The sequence below is a fragment of the Erpetoichthys calabaricus genome, chromosome 3 (assembly GCF_900747795.2).
Source record: "Erpetoichthys calabaricus chromosome 3, fErpCal1.3, whole genome shotgun sequence".
Lineage (NCBI taxonomy): Eukaryota > Metazoa > Chordata > Cladistia > Polypteriformes > Polypteridae > Erpetoichthys > Erpetoichthys calabaricus.
Genome location: NC_041396.2, coordinates 72,806,259 through 72,824,789, shown reverse-complemented (window position 1 = coordinate 72,824,789; position 18,531 = coordinate 72,806,259). Strand labels below are relative to the sequence as shown.

Sequence of the window (18,531 nt, the reverse complement as noted above, 5' to 3'; positions counted from 1 at the left end):
CATTTAGAGATTTGTATATAAATAATGTCTTTGCATCCTATCTGCAATTACACTCTAAATTTAGTTTCCCATCAACACAATTTTTTCACTATCTCCAAATTAGAAACTTTGCTAAACAAAATCTGCCCAGTTTTCCTCACCTCCCACCTATTTTTGTTCCAGAAGAGATATTGATCAGTCTTGAAGACTCAGACAGGATATAAAACCATTTTAAAGTCCCTTCCTTTTAAACCTCCCAAAGTACAGTGGGAAAAGGATCTCTTACTCAGCATTTCAGAAAAGGAGTGGAAGGCAGCCATGCACAGAATTCACTCTAGCTCCCTATGTGCAAAGCATTCACTTATTCAACTTTAATTTTTTTTATCAAGCACATTTATCTCGTTTAAAATTGTCCAAAATGTTTCCAGGGCAAGATCCAAACTGTGAACGTTGCAATCAAGCTCCAGCTTCACCAGGCCACATGTTTTGGGTATGTACCAAATTAACATCATTTTGGACCAAAATCTTTAAATGCTTTTCAGACAGCCTTGGTGTCACAATCTCTCCTAATCCATTAACAGCTGTGTTTGGTGTATTCCCAGATGGACTTAAAGTGAGAAGGACAAACAAACTGTAATTGCCTTTACTTCACTATTAGCATGTAGACTTATCTTGTTCAACCGGAAGAATCCTAACCCACCTCTTTTTAGTCATTGGGTAACTGATGTTATATACTATTTGAAACTGGAAAAATCAAATTCTCTTTTAGAGGATCTCTTCAAAACTTTTTTAAAACCTGGCAGCGTCTAATCAATAATATTTTAGATTTAGCATTTATATTGGGGAGAAAGACTCCTTTCTCTCTCTACTACTCTCCAATGTTTTACTCTGGCTGTTGGCCTTTCTCTCTTTCTCATGGGTGGGGGTTGACTTAAATTTAGTTTTGTTAAGTTTAACTTGATTATATGGGATATTACATGCTTTAAATACATTCAATTAAAATAAAAAAAAAAAAAAAAAAGAAACAAAAAGCCATAGCTGTTGGTTTCAGCATATATTGTATATCACTGCTGGTGTTCCGTATATAGAAACATTTGGCCCACAGCACAAGCGATAGGACTGGTGAGAGTGTAGTGGGATGAGTTTGGATGGGTAGAGTAGAGTAAATCTTATCATATCAGTGTCATGAAGAACTGAAAAAATGAGAATCGAGCTGCAGTGTGAATGCAGCATTTTTTGGTTTCAAAAATTAAACTCAAGATTGTATGTTGGGCACTGCAAAATGGCATTCATGAGAAAGAATAACAATCTGAAACAACAATAGTTGTTTTTAGCTGAATTAAATACACTAAATCAGGACACCATTAATCATAAAAGTAACTATAATGAAAATATATAAAAAAACGTCTTTAGCACAGCAACCCAGTACTGTACTAATGGCATCCTGATAAATCATTAACAATTTCCTGCATTCAACATTTTTTCTTTTATTCAGTCGGCCCATAGAAAAATGTTGCATGGGTGTTCCACTGGCCTGTCCGTCCATTAAAGTCAGAAATTATTTAAAGAAACATTTTTTGGAGAGCAAATTAAATCTGTGCCGTGCATAGATAAGTTGTTGCAATTCATAGGAAAAGTGCTGTGCTATTAACATATCGATAATGAAACATTTTGATCTCAATGTAATTATTTACTTACTTCTTTTCAAATAATGCATGATATTATTTCCACCTGGGTCTTTATTAATAAACTTGTGGTCTTCTACAATGGGAGAGGTGGGGAAGGAGGACAAGGAGAAGAAGCCTTCTATCTGTGTCGTTGCAATGCTCACTTCACCTGACATACACTATTCTACTCTGTTAAAGACCCTGGTACCATTTTCCCAGTTATGCCTTTCACTTATGATGTACAGTAAGCACATATGTTATCTTTGGTACAGTTTGGCAATGGGTTGTTGTGCCAATTGCTTGCTTTAAAAAGTGAAATGTCTTATGTAGATTTCCATTATTACTGTATTCACGCATCTGTTGCCTGTATCTTCATGCGACTCCAGTTTCACATTCCTTTGTTAAGCCTAAAAATTCAGAAAAGCTTTTTTATTTTTGAAAAATAAATATATATTTTTGTGGCTGGCTCCATGAAGGACAGATAAGAGGGCTCTTTATGTCTGGGGGTGTTCGTTATGCCAGTTCCCATGAGTATACCTGACCAATTTTAAAAATATAATAATGTAGGGAATTTTTACACTATTGGTCAAAATGGATGGCAGCTTTAACTCAACAAAAAACTGTGTAAGGTCACCGTGGCAAAGAGGCAAATCTCCTTGAAGATGAGAGAAGATATAACTCTCTAAAATTAAAATTACAACTCACAGACTCACAGATAAAACTATAAACAGAAGGTAACACAACAAACACAAATCTACTGGTTCTTCTTAACATTTCTTGAAGCATATTAAAGATATGACTTGTTATAGTAGAGTTATTGTCAGTTCAGTAAATATCCTCATTGAATTCAGATGCCACCTACAACAGAAAAATATGGCTGAGAACTACATGGAATCCTCAAAAATCATTCATCAAGACTCAATCGTGTTGTTAAGGTGCCAGAACCTTACATTCTCCGTAACAGATCTTCACCACTTCTTTAATGTCCGTGTTCATCTGTAAGGTGTTGCAAGTGTTTCATAAACACAGAGGTCTCTTGAAGTCCAGAGGTTAAGAGAAGCCATAGTATGCATTGTTTATGGATAACTAGAAACCAAGAAGCAGGCATTTCCAATAAAGATGACGACATTTCTTTAGGTAAAGTAAGAGTTGGTACATGCACTAGCAGAGAACAGGTAGGCAAAGTTTAACTATGAAAAAAATTACAGCAAAGGTCCAAAACATGAGTAATCACATACACGGAAAATTCCAGGACACTAAAAAACAAAGCCCTCAATGACAGATCGATTAGTAATCATGCAAGACTTGCTGAAGTACCTGACTGATTAATTATCAACGCCCAGCAGCAAAAGATGCTGTCAGCAGAGGAGGGGGCGTGACAAAAAGAGCTTGAAAGCAGACAGCAGGCATGTCATCACTAAGAAAGACAGGTTTAATCATCTGTAAAGAAGCTTCTTCCAGCTTGAATGAACCTTTCATCATGCTTCCCCTACTTCTACAATAGTCATTTTTTTGGAAATCATATTCAGTTCTGTTGTCTGAATTATAGTGCTCATGTTAACTAGCATCAATCATAAAAAATAATCAATAATGTAATAAATTAGAAGGGAAAAGGATGTACAACTATATTATGATATCATTATCAGTATAAGTAAATACACAGCAGCCACCCATTCCCATATATTCTTGGCCTGATTTTGATTCCATCACTTATTCCCATTAATTACAGGACAATATCCCTCCCAAAATTGCACTGCATACCATTAGAAGATGAATTTATGCACGGAAAAGAGCAAAACCTTGCCCTAACTTGTAGGCCACTCTTAACAGACAAACCAAAGCACCCTGTGTTGCCCATTTGGTTGGACATCCTGTACAATTATTTGTGACTGTATGCACTTATTAACGCATACTCCTCTCCTCATACATTCTGTTACTATCAAATATCTGTTGCTTATTTAACATAATTAGAATCACATTCATTAGAAAAAGCCATTTGTTTTTGATGTTTAAATAACAAAAATAATATATTGCTTTAATTTATAAGGGGTGAATTAGCATCCATAAAAACAAAGAGAAAGTACAAGAAGCAATGGAAGCAAAATCAGCATCTTTCTATTTAATATTTCACAATACGAAATAAAACTTCAAAATCCAAAAGTGTCATTTGGCACAATTAGCCAGTATGAAGTGCACAGTGTGTTCTTCAATTTGTCATGATATAGCTTTCAAGTATTTTCATCTTAGGCAGCCCTACAGCCAACTAGAGTTTACCCTAAATTCACATATGTATGAGTAGTATAGCAACAATATTACTCAATTAAAATTCAAAATTTTTCTACACTGCTAGTGACAGACTTAAACAGGGGGGCCTACAATCAACATACCTTTGTGTAAAAATTGTGGAGTTGTTGATTTAATTTGTACACTAGCGGACATTTTATTATCTCTGTTCAAGGATTCTGTTCCAGTAAATACTTGAACAAGGCCACCCTGATTTTCTGAGAGAATAAAACAAGTATGGCTTTCTGTACAGTCACCTTACCTTGGTCTCAAGGATTAAGTGACTAGAACCACTCGGCTACTTTTGTATTATAAAAAAGATCACACCTAAAATTGCAAAATCATTAAATATTTTTGCTTTGAAAATGCTATTCAACCCCTTGCCTCACCCAAAAAAAGTGAACATAGATAAACTCCTCTTAAGCATATTCAAATAAGTATGAAGAGCTAGGCTGATAAGAACATAGCGGCAGATGGGGACAGAAAAAAGGGAAAGGCACTGAAGAAAATGAAGTGCTGTCAACAGTCTTAGGAGAGAGCTATATTTAGGTGAGATGTACCTGGAGTCGTTTGGGGGTGTAATTGCTCTTTGGTCCAGACCTTATTCTGCTCAGGCTGCAATGGCAACTGTTGCTCTGCTGTAAAAGCTTCACCAATTTTCCTCCAAATTCATTTTCTACAAAGCAAAAAAAAAAAAAATGCAATAAGTGTGCATTAATGTAACCAGAAAAGAGTCATGAATGCAATGAGAAAAACAAGCAAAGTATGTAGATGGCAGATCAGTGCTCAGCTACACCAACGATGATCATTTGTCATAGCATTTACATTATTCTTAAATCATTATGTCAGGAATTAAATTGTGAACCATTCTTTATGCAATGGCAGCTAAAAGAGCCAAACATGATAATAAAAAAACATAGTGAGTAAGGACAATTGCTGCTTAAGAAGAAAAAGTATCAATTTTGAGAGTGACAGCTCTTGAAGCAACTAGAATTATATTATTAGCACAAAGAGCAAGGGTAAGATTACAGCATTGATTATCACAATGCTAGACCCAATGCTAGATTGTGGTATGACTTTAAATGTCATCCTTTAAAAAACCATCAGGTACATTTCCTTGCTCTTCAAAACAGTTCATTACATGCCAAAAGGATATGCATTAATATAGATAAAAATAGTACTTTGCAGTTGCTACAATTCAGGCAATTAACTATTTTTCTTAAGAAATACAGGCACAACCTGACCGCACCATTCAATCTGGATTTCAAATGGTTAAAAATTGCATTAATGAGCGAGTGCGGCAAAGCAGAAACGTAAGCATGGCTTATCTCAGGCTGCAGGGTGGCAAAGAAATTGTTGCTATAAATGAAAATAAAAAGAGTTTAAAAGGAAAGGCAGCTTAAAAAGATGCATTTGGGCTTTTTGAACCATTGCATTTTTTTCTATGTTCAGCTCCAAATTCAATGATACTAATTAAAACAAGTGTACGGAGATAACAGACGAAGTGTTAATAGGGCAGCAGTGGAGTGTGTCGGAAAAATGAAGGTACCCTTAGGGGCTTGCCACGCTGCTTATAATCAGCTAAACTAAGCAGCTACAGCAGCTCTGCACTACCATAAATCCTCTAATAGCACATGGCTGCTACCTCAGAATTAGAAATATAGCAAAGCCGTTAGTGTATTTTTCAGACTGTTATCAATAGTGTATATTATAAACAATGGATTAATAAAGGGCACATGTATTTGTTACATTTCTGAATTCTTAAATGTTTTTGACATTTTATATTGTTCAATCTTAAATTATTCAAACAAACTAACATTCTGCTGTGTATTAGTTAACATTACCTATAAAAAAGCACTAATAAGCATTAAAACAATAAATACATTTACTTGTGTTTCATTTTTTCCATGGTATGTGTTTGTATAATAATTATAAATGAGTGTATTTCATTATGATTAAAATGTTTTTCATTTTATACAGTACATTTCATACAGTACAGTGGGTGTTTCTTTGTTGGAGTAGGCGGATGATATCTACTGCTGGAGATTCTCTTGCTGTATTATAGATTTCCTCATTTTTATGATGCGTTCAAATCATAAGAAAATTAAAAGTCATAAAAGGTATAGTTTTTTACAATTTGTATCCATAAGTATATAATTTGAAAATGCATTGATTTCATGGCTAAAAAAAGACTGCTTCGATGTATCACTATATGTAAAATAAATATGTAAATGTAACCCTTTAAGTGGTAATCAAGCAGCGGAAAGTCACAAGGTAGCTCTGAAAAAGCTACAAGAAATATATATCTATATATATAAAATCCCTATGTGCGTCTAGGTGTCCATGTGTGGGTGTCTTCTGATGAAGTGCGCATGCGCGGGGCACAGTGCGATGTGCGATATTACTGTCAGAGAAAGTTAGAGGCGTTTTACGGAAATACAAACCAGTATTACTGCGAGAGGAAATTAAAGGTACACAATACAGTGACGCATATTACAGCCACATATCAGCCAGTATTATAGTCAGAGGAGATTAAAGGCATATTACCGACACGCACGCCTGTATTACCGCCAGAGAAAATTAAAGGTATATTACGGACGTACAAGCCAGCGGACGTACAAGACGGTATCCTTCAATAAGGGCGCGCACAGGCATCCTTCAATAAGGGCGCGCACAAAAAGGCGAGCCTCAAAAGGGCGACCTCAATTGGGCACAGCGAATAAAGGCGCACGTAAATAAAGATCTGCACCTTTGTTGCTCTTCACATATTCCAGAGCCATTTGAACTAAATTATCTACGAACACCTTTATTCGCCGCGCTCAATTGAGGTCGCCCTTTTGAAGCTCGCCTTTTTGTGCGCGCCCTTATTGAATAGAGCCGTATAAGACAGTATTACTGTCACAGAAAATTAAAGACACACAATACACGGCGGCAGCCCACGAAGAACGGTCAGCTCAGCAAGTAAACATCAACAAAAGAAAGGCTGAAAGAAAGAAAAATATGACCAACAAAAAGAATGAAGTCAAAGTCCCTTGCCATTTAATATAGACTGTTCCTATTAATGTTTAAGCACTACTGTTCTAGCGCCCGTTATTGTAACAGGCTAAATGACTAGTATATACATATATATATCAGGGCTACACTCCAAATTATTGATTTCATATATATAAAAAAGTGACACATGCACACAGGTGGGTACCAATACAGCAAACTGGTTGCACTCTTTTTGACTCTCAGAAACCACTTTGAATTTAACCTCGTAGGAATGCTGTGAGTGCAAATGTAGATATTTGTGTAAGCAGACCCCGCGGTCGGCTGGTATCTCATCTTGGCTTGGCTCCTGCCTTGCACCTGATATTGTCTGTAATAGGTTTTGTCAACATAAATTCTAGAACTGGAGTTAAAGGGTCTGAAAGGGTCTGTGAAGATTACAATTCACATTGGTGTTTTAGTATAAAATGTTTATGTTATATACTTGCAACTATGTTCAGAATTGTATAATATGTGGTTAATCTTAATCACAGAATGGGTTATTAGTACAAACCAAAAGGATGAGGATGTACATTCGGGAATTGATGCATTTCAAGTTTCAGATTATTGTCTTGGGTATGCAGTTTAATGAGAGCCCTGCTTGCATGTTACAAGTGTATAATGCATATTATTTACTGTATGTGCATATCATCATTTTAACTAGTTTCTTAATTAAAGTCAGCTTAATAATTACTTATGTGTTCATTAAGAATTATTCAGTGTCAGAGATCAAAGTTGCCAGCATTTCTGCCCCACAGTTACTGGGTCACTGGTTCAATCTCTAATCTGGTCACTGTCTAGCATATTCTCCTTATTTTCATCTTTTTTTCTTCATGCAGCATATTCCCATGTTCTCCCACATCCCAGAGACACATTTAGTAGGTTAATGGGCCACTCCAAACTGTCCGTTTAAGACCAAGTGTGGTTGTGTGCCCTGAAATGGACTTGAATCTAGTTTAGGGATGATTACTGTCCTAAGCCTGAAGCTTCTGTGACAGGCACTGGACACGTATGACCCTGTAATGGATATTTATTTCGGGGCTACACTCCAAATTATTGATTTCATTTTAATGGTATAATATGTAATTTAATTCTGAAAACATCAACAACCTATTAAAATGCATACTGACAACACAATATTGTAGTCCTTTTGTTACAAATATAAAGCATCAAGTTAGAGACACATAGCTGAGTCTGTTGTGAGTTTATGCATTTGTTTTTGATGAAGTGCTACATCTTCAGATTGAACTGAATGTCTTTGCAGTGGATCTTCCACTTCAGTTCCACAGCTAGTGACAATAACCAGCGACTTGTAACAGCAACCCTGGTATCATGCATTATTCATAAGCGCAATATCTGAGCAGAAATCAGACAAACACTTATTTCCATAAAATTAGAATACACTGCCAAAAAAGCACTTGCTAAATCTGTGCTCTTGTTTTGGAACAGAGTTGTATTTTTTGGCATAAATGTATGTATACTGTAAGGATAAAGATTCTCTTTTTTAACAGATACGGCTCCAGGTTGATTATGTGCATAGTTATAAACACTTGCTTAGAGTGGGGAAGGTTACATCAAAGTAATTAATGAGAACTCTTGTAAAGTAACAACACATTTTAAGTCAGAACTATATTCATTTTACATTTACTTGTTTGAATGACACGTTTATCCAAGGTGACTTGCAACACTTATGATAACATTGGTTACATTTCTTTTGGTTTTCCAATTGGTGCACAGGCCGGTCAGGTGAGTTGCTCATAGTCACACAGTGTCAGTAGCAGGATTTGAACCCACCACCTCAGGGTTTGAAGTCCAAAGCCTTAACCACTGCATCACAGTGCCAGCCAATTTAAAATTCAGCAAAAATGAAATAGTATTTTGAAATACAGTACAATATCTTACAAGAGATATCTGATTGATAAACTATAAAAATATCTGAACAAAAGGGAATAAACAAAAGCAGCAAACTTATATTTTATATACTGTGCATTACATTCGGATCCGGTTTTAGGTTTACTGCATTTTTTAAAAATGTACTTTGTTTTTCTTTGTGTAGACAATAAAAGGCAGTATATATGATGCATAACTAACACCAAAGCCAAGGTAATTATTAAAGTGTTGTGATAAGAAATCAATGAACTAATGATTCATCTTTGTGTAATCTCTGTTCCATCATGCCAATGGTCTATCTACAGCGGCACAAAGTTAAAAGACGCTGGCAAATCTCCTAGACCGCCCGCTTTACATATGCAAAAGAAACTCTGATCCAGCTTCAGCAAACCTGATGCTGGCACTTGTATTTTGATCTGATTGTACTGAGGTGCATCACACAGATAAGACCGCGAATGATTAAAGAAGGACAGTTGCAGTTTTACTGCACATGCTGCCCAAATAAATCAGATTAGTATCAAGTTTGATTTTATAATAATAGGCTCATCCTGCAGATTTACTGTGTATTTTCCTCAATGAACAAACAAGGATGCTCTACTTTCAAAAAATATGAGGACAACAAATTTAAAAATGTAAACTGCAGTAGCAGCAAAGGCAGTTCCTTGTTAAATAGCCACTTTATGTAACACAGCAGCACACAATATGGACCTTGCACTTTACATTCGGCTTATTTTTGTTTACTTATGTAGTAAACAAATGTAGGAGCAAAGCAGCTAATTATTTGAAATGATGCACATTCTTTGGCACACAGAAAACAACCTGGGACTAGTTTTGTTTCATTATAAAGGAGGCAGTTATTAGCATTTCTCTTACAATTTAATGAGCATTAATTTTATGGTAAAGATTGTTTTTTTTTCTTCTCAAAAAGTAAATGTCAAAAGAAAAACCAAGGCTATTTGGTTGCGCTCTTCCATTTTATACGCAGGCATTTCCTAAATCCGCATTTGATGAGCTTCCCAGTCATAAATTGTACAAATTCCCTCTGGAGCAGCACGGAGTATGCTTCATGAAAATGTCATCTGCCAGTACTGCAATTACTCACACTCCAGCAATCATGTGCACAATGCAGAATGGGTCGAAAACTCAGGTGAAAACGTGAACCGGCAATCAGCCACTGGAATTGAGAACAAGGCCATTTTCTTTCATTTGCCATCAACCATCAAGGCCTTAATTACAAGGCAAGTGTCGGGCCCGGTTGCTGAAAGGCTTATTATTATACAGCTCAGCCTCAAATCAGTTGTGTATTGATGAACTGTAGAAAATGAGGAAGCCTGGCACAGCCCACACAAAACAAGAAGAGTGATTACAAAGACAGTCTCTGACAGAGCAAAGTAATAAATATGATTTTTTTAAAGCAATTACACTGCTTTTCTTATAAAAATTTTGCATTACAGAGTGCAGACAGCATGTCGTTTTTATCCCTTAGCCTATATGTCTGCCAAGCCAGGGTTATGTCTAGAAAGTCAGCTATATCATAGGGTTATTTCAGCTTGTATAATTTTTAATTTTAACTGTTGATCAAAATACAAGTTGAATATTCTGTAAAAGTAACATTTTGCTAGGAATGTGTTTCAAAATGTGATACTTTCTATCTATAACATTAAATGTGCACAAAAAAAGAAACAAATGGACTCAACCTATTAGACGTATCTTTCCGCAGCACAAACTGATCAAGCACAGCTTGAACTGTTAGGATAATTATATTCCATCTTCTGCCAAGGATACAATTCTAACCATTATTTTATTTAATTTAGTTACACATCAGTACTTTGCATGCACCTAATTTCCAAAACCAGAGTTCATAATCCAATAGGTGCACATTAGAATTGTGTTCCATGTTATGTCTTTTCCCTTTTTCTGTCACCAGGATTGTGACACAACATGACAATCACATTTCAACAGGCTCATTGAGAACTGAGAACATTGGAAAACAGAAAGGTGATTCATATAATCTCATAGGCCATCCTGAATTAGGGGATTAGTGAGCAAAGTGGAAGTAGGCAAGTCCCTTAATATACGAGTAAATGACAAGAGGCGCCAGTCTGCCCTAGGGGTTAAAGAAAAGGGCTCTGAAGCAAGAGGATTCCAGCTCGTGCTTCAGATCAGTCTTTGAACTTCCAGTGTAACCTTCAAAAAGTCATTTATTCAATTGTTTGGCTAAAATCTACAAAAGGGTACCATAGTAAACAGATACTCTATGTGTATGGCTCAGTCTGTTTATTCTCTGCAAGGTGATTGGGGTCCTCCATTCAGAGACAAAATGTAATCTGTCAAACCAAAATATAATTTCTCTATTATTGTATATTTGCACACTGACTCTCAAGTTGTTACATATGGGCGCCTGTCAGGCTAGGCATGGCTTCTTGATTTAATGATAAGAAATGCATCCTCATCGATTGCTGCTGCTATTTTTCTATCTTACTGCACTAGACTATCAGAAAAAAATAAATTAATAAAGGAAAGTCTAGGCGACGACTGGCTGACAGCAAGGAGTAGCAATGCAAGTAACAGGGCTGGCAGGCTCACAGCGCAATCTAATTGAAGGGTCGGCCCCCTCAAGACAGATGGAGATGCAGCTCAAGGAAATAATGGAAAGCGGTACAGGAAATAAATGATTTGATAAGTCACTAAACAACAGCACCATTCCTAACTACAGTATTTAAAATATTTGTACTTCTTTTCACAAGAAGGCTTATGATCAAAATTCTCTGCACAGTATTTGGAAGTCTGTGTTCACGACTTTATAAATTCTTTCAATCTAGCTGATGATTTTCTGCTCCAGAGGGTTTAAATGTAGGTTGAGTTTTCTAAGTAATTAAAGTTGTCATGAATCCATCAATACATTTTAATGCTTTCTTTATCTATAACATTGGCTATCAACAATTTCCATCCATTTTATATAGCTGTTTTTCTTACACAGCATCACAAGGATTAGAGTCCAACCACCCACAGAGTAGGATTCAACCAAGAAGATGTTGCTTGTCACATCCATGCACACTTCCAGACAGAGCCAATTCGAAGCCACCAATTAACCCATCATCCATATTTAGAATGTGTGAGGAAATCTGCAGAACTTGTGGAAAAATTATTGCAAGCACAAAGAGAGCATGCAATCTCCATACTGATAATAATCAGGTCAGGGATTGAAACTGAATTTCCTGTAGCTGTGCTAGCATGCTGCCCTTCAATAGAGTATTATTCTCATAATTCTGCCATTGAATATGTAGTAATATTTTCATCTAAAAAGTCAGAACAACCTTGTGATACACCTACATTTCATTTAAAAAGTCCACTTTGTTATTGTACTCCCAACCGTCAAAGCAATCTTTCCTTCATATTCTCCACAAATCAAACTGATGTTTCTTTCCTACCATTGCTTTTTATTGTCTTATTTTCCGCATTTATTTCTTCTGTTAGTTCATGGTCAATTCATCCCGCAAGCTAATTTGCATCTAGTCAGCGACCCCTGCACTTGTGGAAGGCCCACAAGCTGTACACAAATTAGCTTGATATGAAGTTAAATAATGTTCTCCAGTAGGGCATCTTCATTTCTATAGCCAATAGGAAAAGCACCCCGTGGTCATGAAAATAACAGCTTTTCTGGCCAATTTTTAGACAAATCAATATTCTACCATTGTTCTTCAGGGGGAGAGGAAAAAGCATGTCTTTATATTTATATTCATTTGAGTGTCTACTGTATTTGCATCCCAGCATCACAGTGTACTTAGAGGGGTAAATCAGGTTTTTAGCTGTTTTTTTATTGCTGCGTACCATGGAAGTGTGGAGTGCCCTTTTAAAATCTTCAGAACTATGTTGTGATAAAATGTGTTTTTTTGAGTTTCTTTTCCAAAACTCTGTTTCCGTGAAAGCATTTAGATTGTAATATAAATCACTGCATCCAACAATACATCCACATTATCTGTTTTGAATTTCCGTGAAAACAAATTACTTAACGGAACATAACATTACATTTCCACATCCACTTAATCTCCAGGTAGCATTAGGCACATGGCAGCTACCAACACTGTAGGGCTTGCACATTCACACATCTACACTCAGTGTGGGGCCAAGTTAGAATTACCAATTAAACTGACATGCACATCTTTGGGATGTGGGAGAAGAGCCCATGCAAACATGGAGAAGAACTTGTAAACTTTGAAAAAGAAGTAACTAGGCATGGGATTCAAATCCAGGAAGACGGAAGTGTGAAAAACATTTCATTTTTACTTTAACATAAATCAAGAGAAATGACTCACTTTTTAAGACATCTTATAACAAATATGCTACAGTACCTTTGATCACATGCTTATTGTAGGAAACAGGGGTTGGCCTAAAGAACTGTCAGTAGCTTAAGGGTCTGATATCTGAGAAATAAATTGGAACTATAATACCTGTCTACTTACCACGCTGGGTCTGCGCAAAGGCTTGTGCATTTTTAGTAGACTAATTATTTAGTAATGTCTATTTCATTATACTGAATTGATTAAAGTGAAAGTCCATAGACAAACAGTTCTGTAGATTCTACATCACAAAATAATTCAAGCTCAATAGTCTGTTAAGTGCTTATGTTTGACACTCTCTGTGAATCTGTAGTCCCAGGATCATCAATTAGTGACCAGCAGGCCAGATGTGGCCTGAGCACAAGTTTTCTCTGCCCCCAAGGCAGGCCTGGAACCACAGTGGGGCAGGAATGGGGAGATTGCAAAAGGTTATGTTGCCCCCATAGTTTGGACAAAAGGATTCTTGAAAACATTTGCTAACTTAATTAGTGCTACATAACCTCAGCACAGTGTAATCCATTCAATTTCATCAGCATTTGTACAGAAAGAAATAAAAACAGCAAATGTCTGAGTTTTGGAACAATCTAGGTTGCTAACTTCTTAATGTTTGTGTATCAGTGCTGGCCAATGATTTTCATTTTCACTTTAAGTCGGTATTGTTTGTTTAGTAAGTGAATTGAGCTGTTCATTATAGTTGTGGATATTCCATGTATAGCATGTTTATTTTGCATTAATATTTATATGTACTGTTGTGACAATGACCTGTGAGGAAAAATTTATGCAGATAGGAATCGGTATGGGTGTTGACATGGTATATTTGACTGGAAAATAATGAGAAAGCAGATAGATCAGTGAGGAGAGCTCCTGAAGATGGAAGTTCCTCAGAGGAGGTTTGTGTAATTTACTGGGAGTCCCCTGAGGCCAACAGTGCAAGTTAGTCTGGGACCCTATCAACGATTCTTCCAAGGGCTACTAGCCGTTGCTTGTGTTTATGCGTGGAGTTGTTCCAATATGTTAAATCTGTTAAGGAAGGTGAATATTGAAGATATCAAAAATGCAGTCATGTTACATTTTTTTGAACAGTTATTAATAGTTTAATGAAATATCAATTACCTAAATAATTAATTAGATTTTTAATACTAAATTTTAGTACAGAGTATTTCTCATTACTTCATTGTTTTTTTGGGACTGAAAGTGAAAGTAAAGTATATCTTAGGTCAGGGGTCGGCAACTTACGCCACGCGTGCCAAGCGTGGCACGCAGAATGATTTTCAATGGCAGTCTGATTGAATTGAAATATAGTAAAAAATATATATTTTAATTACAGCGCACACGTTTGCGCCCTCACCTTCGTTTTGCATATGCCATTCACATGTAAATGGAAACCATGTGTTTAGTGCAGTTCGTGGTGCATTAAAACAACCTTCTTCTTATTATATTTTAATTACAGTGCATGCATTCGCACTCCACGTCCCCCACCCACGTTTTGCGCATGTGACTCACAGTAAAGGGAAACCATGTGTTCAGTGCAGGCCGTGGTACGTAAAAACAAACCTCTTGTTATTATTAAGTAATATACTGCCCTAAAATGTCTCATAAAAAACCAAAACTTGATGTTCGCTCTTTTCAAGACTCCTGGACGAAATGAATATGGATTTGTACAACAAAAGAATCGTGCTGTGTGTGCGTTATACTGTGAAAGTGTCGTGTGTCGTACATCAAGTGTACAAAGAAGTTATCAAACTAAACATCAGTCCACGTTTAAAAACTCTGATGAGAAAAGTGAAGCTATAAAAAGGGCTGTTAATGGCTTTAAGAAACAAACTACTTATTTTAGTCAAATAACTGGAACCAAAAATAAAGCCACCAAATGTAGTTATAAAAATATTTGACAAAACATTCTTTTCATATATGATCCTATTTTAAAATATTGAATGACCAATAATATAAGGTCCAGTTATAATGGGCTTCAAAAGTATATACTCTTGACAAAATTGGTAAAATTTTATAATAAAATTGGTAGAATTATGTTGGCACGTGGAATAACATTGCAACATAGGGTCGGCACGACACCGCTGAAGGATGCCGACTCCTATCTTAGGTACTTGCAACTTTTCTTTTTTCAAACAAATTATCAACTGATCAAAGCCATCTTCCAACATATTTTTTGCAACTTAATTAAAATTATGTGGAATCTATGGGTGGCACAGTGGCGCAGTGGTAGTGCTGCTGCCTCGCAGTAAAGAGACCCGGCTGGGAGAGTTTGCATGTTCTCCCCGTGTTTGCGTGGGTTTCCTCTGGGTACTCTGGTTTCCTCCCACAGTCCAAAGACATGCAGGTTAGGTGAATTGGCGATCCTAAATTGTCCCTAATGTGTGCTTTGTGTGTGTGTGTGTGTGTGTGGGTGTGGGTGTGTGTGTGTGTGTGTGTGCCCTGCGGTGGGCTGATGCCCTTCCCGGGGTTTGTTTCCTGTTGGCTAGGATTGGCTCCAGCAGACCCCCGTGACCCTGTAGTTAGGACATAGCGGGTTGGATAATGGATGGATGGACGTGGAATCTATTAACAATGGGCATATATAAAATCAAGTTTGTGCAAAGAGTTTGAAAGGGACAGGTGGAGAATTCATGTTAATAAGTCATGCAAAGTGGGGGAGAGAATTTGTAGTGAAATTAAATAATTTTCTCTGCTTTTGCTACTTTGATTTTAGAGTCCATACCTTACAGTTCACAACAAGATAAATAATCACTCCACATTTGCCAGTTTGATTATAAAGTCAGCGCCTAGAAATTTAATGAGCAGAAAGGTTCCCCTTGAAAAGTAATGGGCCAAAGCAACTTGAAAGCAGCACTTAGAGCGAAAGGGGCTGGCACTCAGGCACCCTCAACTCCCTGTTCATGCCTACAGTTTCTTTCTGAATTCTGTTTAAAATATTGGACATAAACACGCAGCTGCGACACCGATAGGCTGTGTGTTCATTCGTCAATGGCTATGGACATATTATCAGCCTGACTAACATTAGCTTTCATCTGAGTTTGGAGTAAAAAGATGAACACGACAAGTAACAGTTGCAGCTGACAGAGATACGTTTTTCACTTATTTAGTAACCTTATTTATCAATTTATCAGTAGCATGCTCTGATAAAAATGCTTATAAATGCAATCTTTTAATACTGTACATCTGCATCAGGCTTTATTATGCGTAGCTAGTATTCATGTAGTCTGGATTGAAGCACCTTTTGCTTGTTCCAGTTTGATTTGTGAATGCATATTTTCCTCATGTGATCATCACTTGCATTCAAGGCCGCGATTTTCCTATTTTCAGACTATGTTGGATACAATCTATCAAAAGCCCCATGCGTTTGAAGATAGTGATGCTTCACGTTGGACTCCTTTATGATAGTGACTGTTTCATCGCTTCAAATCAACCACGTCAGGCAAAAGCATTTTGGAATGACAGCATTATAAAGACATACAGTACTTTTGGTCCACTCTTCATTGAAATGATGATTCCCTGTATCAATTTTCCTCTGAAGACTTTATGACAGAGTCTTTTTTGCTACTTGACTTACTTTAATAGGTAGATTACAATGTGAAATTTGAATGTTACCTCCCATCCTAGACAATCAGTTAAAGTTACATGATTGAGTACAACCTCTGTGGATTTTTATGAGAAACAATTAATTTAAATAATTAAGTTTGCTTGCTTGGAATATAACACCAGGATGAATTCAATGCAACATATGCTTGACGATTCCTTATCTTCCATAGATACATATTTGACAGGTCTGAATTAACTTCACGTTTCATGATGTGAATGAGTGGGTGATTTGAAGAGATTGTCCAGGAGTGAAAGTGAGAGTGCATTTCTTAAAGTGTGTCAAGTTTTTTTGGGAGGGAGGAACGGTTTAGGTTAGTGTACCTAGCCCAGGTCAACTCAGACCAAAAAATATTTCCCCTGTGAGAATTTGGTTCCAGGTCAAATCTATTTTGATGGCCTAAAATTAGCCATTGCAGTTTCCTGGCATATTATTGTACTCCTTCACCTTTTCTCAAACTGCTGTAATGATAAATACATTTTGAAAGACAAATATATTATGTAGGGTGTTTCCTTAAGTTTTTTTATGGAAGCCATCAATATAATGTTCTCTGACCAGGAAAGGAGTTACTATGAAAATAAAAACCAACAAATTGGCAAGGCATGTTTCTAAGCATAAATATTAAATAGCTTTTTATCTCATAAACACATTTAGACATTCAGAGGTTAAAGAACAATTATATATCTCATGTATCACTGCAAAAGAAGGACTGGTCAAGGCTGGGATATCAGGCAATTACCACAAGGGGCCGCCAAATATTGCTGAATTAAATATTTCTGGACTGTTAAGTTTGACTGTAGATCTACAATGGTAGGGGCACATGGAGATGCTTTGGCATTATGGCATCAGCTGTTTCCTGGGTTAGTCCTGTCCCCAGAAGTGATCACTGAGATGTACCCAGAGAAGCTACATGAACATAGCATAAAAGACACATCCAACAAGCTTGATTTTGCATTTGGAGTGAGGAAGAGATAAAGACAAGAAAAGTTGGCATTAGAGGTGAGCAGCTTGTGTGTTTTAGTGTCACAGAGGTTGTTGAGAGTGTCAGCCACCCATCTGGTAGGCAGGAAATCAAAAAACTGTTTGAATGGGTAAAGAGAGCCAGTAGATTTTGAGTTTTCCTTTGTTTTTGTTACTTGGAGATCTTCCATAATCATAACTATCAGTGTTGGTCTAATTATTTTTGGTCACAGCACCTTTCAAATAACACCAGACTAAGGAATTCTGCACATGGATGACAACTGTTTACAAAATTCACAATCTGAGCAGAAGAAGGTTAAGTGACTTCTAAAGGATTGGGCATAAATTATTAAAATGTAAATTGCATCAAAGCACAGGAACATGTGATAGTAATAATGAGTATGGTATCAAAAATGTATATTTTACAAGTTATTTTTATGTTGTTTATTTTCTTGCAGTTATTAATTGAGGTAAAAGTATTATTAAGTATGGGTTCAATGACATGATATTGGGTGGAAATATTAATTTTCCATCTAATCTAAACTGATTTCCATTGCTCTGGATTGAACAAAAATATGCATTAAGCCTTTTGTTTACATCTTTGATTCTTATCTTTTTATCTTGTAGATGCCACATGGGCTGGATGGGCATCCATTAAAAAATGAAGATATCACTGGGGTTTTTAATTCCCCCAGCATGCTAGATGGCAGCAGCCCTGGTTATCGGTGCCCCATGGGAAGTCAGCAGGGCATGCCGGGAAATGTAGTCCGGCAGGACAGCCCTGCTG

At 36.6% G+C, this 18,531-nt stretch overlaps 1 protein-coding gene across 14 annotated transcripts in view; it reads right to left on the bottom strand.

Moving 5' to 3' along the window:
* The window catches only part of LOC114648100 (myelin transcription factor 1-like protein), a 647,050-nt gene that overhangs the window by 537,971 nt on the left and 90,548 nt on the right, over positions 1–18,531 (bottom strand). For all 14 annotated transcript variants that reach the window (XM_051925515.1, XM_051925514.1, XM_051925524.1 and 11 more), the window contains exon 2: positions 4,490–4,605. The gene's annotated coding sequence lies outside the window, so the exon portion shown is untranslated. The remainder of the gene's footprint in view (positions 1–4,489; positions 4,606–18,531) is intronic.